We start from the raw sequence: 3213 nt of genomic DNA on the forward strand, positions 1-3213 counted from the left end.
TGCGGAAGCGTTCAAAGAACGGTGATGATGTAGTCGTACACGACGTGATCCAAATCACCGATGACCAAGCGCCGAACGGACGGCACCACCGCGTTCAACACACATACGGGACGGGAGACGTCTCCTCCTTCTTGATCCAGCAAGGGAAGAGGAGAGGTTGATGAAGATCCAGCAGCACGACGGCGTGGTGGTGGATGCAGGGCGTCACAGTAGCAGGGCTTCGCCTATACTGCGAGAGAGAGACGTAACGGGGAGAGAGGGAGGCGCCAGGGGCTGGGGTATGAAGTCCCTCCTCTCCCCCACTATATATAGGGGTGCCAGGGGGGGCGCCGGCCCTAGTAGATGGCATCTACTAGGGGGGGCGGCGGCCTAGGGTGGGGGGCTTGCCCCCCAAGCAAGGGGGCGCCCCCTTTTAGGGTTTCCCCCAACCCTAGCCGCATGGGCCCTTGGGGGGGTGGCGCCCCAGCCCACTATGGGCTGGGTTCCCTCCCACTTCAGCCCATGGGGCCCCCCGGGATAGGTGGCCCCACCCGGTGGACCCCCGGGACCCTTCCGGTGCTCCCGGTACAATACCGGTGACCCCGAAACTTGTCCCGATGGCCGAAACGGCACTTCCTATATATAATTCTTTACCTCCGGACCATTCCGGAACTCCTCATGACGTCCGGGATCTCATCCGGGACTCCAAACAATATTCGGGTTACTGCATATACCTATCTTCACAACCCTAGCGTCACCGAACCTTAAGTGTGTAGACCCTACGGGTTCGGGAGACAAGCAGACATGACCGAGACGACTCTCCGGTCAATAACCAACAGCGGGATCTGGATACCCATGTTGGCTCCCACATGCTCCACGATGATCTCATCGGATGAACCACGATGTCGAGGATTCAATCAACCCCGTATGCAATTCCCTTTGTCAATCGGTATGTTACTTGCCCGAGATTCGATCGTCGATATCCCAATACCTCGTTCAATCTCGTTACTGGCAATTCACTTTACTCGTACCGTAATGCATGATCCCGTGACCAGACACTTGGTCACTTTGAGCTCATTATGATGATGCATTACCGAGTGGGCCCGGTGATACCTCTCCGTCATACGGAGTGACAAATCCCAGTCTTGATCCGTGTCAACCCAACAGAGACACTTTCGGAGATACCCGTAGTCTCTTTATAGTCACCCAGTTACGTTGTGACGTTTGGTATACCCAAAGCACTCCTACGGTATCCGGGAGTTACACGATCTCATGGTCTAAGGAAAAGATACTTTGACATTGGAAAACTCTAGCAAACGAACTATACGATCTTTGTGCTATGTTTAGGATTGGGTCTTGTCCATCACATCATTCTCCTAATGATGTGATCTCGTTATCAATGACATCCAATGTCCATAGTCAGGAAACCATGACTATCTGTTGATCAACGAGCTAGTCAACTAGAAGGCTTACTAGGGACATGTTGGTGTCTGTTATTCACACATGTATTACGATTTCCGGATAACACAATTATAGCATGAATAAGGACAATTATCATGAACAAGGAAATATAATAATAATGCTTTTATTATTGCCTCTAGGGCATATTTCCAACAAGATGAGTCTCGGTCATGTCTACATAGTTCTCGAACCCGTAGGGTCCGCACGCTTAATGTTCGATGACGATCGATATTATGAGTTTATGTGTTTTGATGTACCGAAGGTATTTCGGAGTCCCGGATGAGATCACGGACATGACGAGGAGTCTCAAAATGGTCGAGACATAAAGATTGATATATTGGATGACTATATTCAGACACCGGAATGGTTTCCGAGGTGCCTCGAGTATTTACCGGAGTATCGGGGAGTTACCGGAACCCCCGGGTGATTATTGGGCCTCATGGGCCTAGTAGTGGAAGAGAGGAGGAAGGCCAAGAGGTGGCGCACGCCCCCTAGCCCAAACCGAATTGGACTAGGGGGGCGGCCCCCCTTTCCTTCTCTCCTCCCTCTCCTTCCCCCTTCTCCTAGTTGGAATAGGAAAAGGGGGGGCGGAGAATCCTACTTGGAGTAGGATTGCCCCCCTTGGCGCGCCTCCTCCCCTTGGCCGGTCTCCTGCTCCCTCCCCCCTTTATATACGTGGGTGGGGGCACCCCAAAGGCACACCAAAGTTTCTCTTAGCCGTGTGCAGTGCCCCCCTCCACAGAAACACACCTCGGTCATATCGTTGCAGTGCTAAGGCGAAGCCCTGCGCCGGTAACTTCATCATCACCGTCACCACGCTGTCGTGCTGACGAAACTCTCCCTCGGCCTCAGCTGGATCAAGAGTACGAGGTATGTCATCGAGCTGTACGTGTGCAGATCGCGGAGGTGTCGTGCGTTCGGTGCTTGATCGATTGGATCACGAAGACGTTCGACTACATCAACCGCGTTACTTAACGTTTCCGCTTTCGGTCTACAAGGGTACGTGGACACATTCTCACCGCTCGTTGATATGCTTCTCCTAGATAGATCTTGCGTGATCGTAGGATTTTTTTTGAAATACTACGTTCCCCAACACATACGGATCTGAATGTGACAGACCCGTTGACTAAATCTCTCTCACAAGCAAAACGTGATCACACCTTAGTACTCTTTGGGAATTAATCACATGGCGATGTGAACTAGATTATTGACTCTAGTAAACCCTTTGGGTGTTGGTCACATGGCGATGTGAACTATTGGTGTTAAATCATGTGACAATGTGAACTAGATTATTGACTCTAGTGCAAGTGGGAGACTGAAGGAAATATGCCCTAGAGGCAATAATAATGTTGTTATTTATATTTCCTTATATAATGATAAATATTTATTATTCATGCTAGAATTTTATTATCTGGAAACTTGATACATGTGTGGATACATAGACAAAACACTGTGTCCCTAGTAAGCCTCTACTAGACTAGCTCATTAATCAAAGATGGTTAACTTTCCTAACCATAGACATGTGTTGTCATTTGATGAACGTGATCACATCATTAGGAGAATGATGTGATGGACAAGACCCATCCGTTAGCTTAGCATGTTGATCATTCAGTTTTATTGCTATTGCTTTCTTCATGTCAAATACATATTCCTTCGACAATGAGATTATGCAACTCCGGGATACCAGAGGAATACCTTATGTGATATCAAACATCACAATGTAACTGGGTGATTATAATCATGCTCTACAGGTATCTCCGAAGGTGTTTGTTG

This window comes from Triticum urartu, chromosome 6, assembly GCF_003073215.2.
Source record: "Triticum urartu cultivar G1812 chromosome 6, Tu2.1, whole genome shotgun sequence".
In the NCBI taxonomy this organism is placed as follows: Eukaryota; Viridiplantae; Streptophyta; class Magnoliopsida; order Poales; family Poaceae; genus Triticum; species Triticum urartu.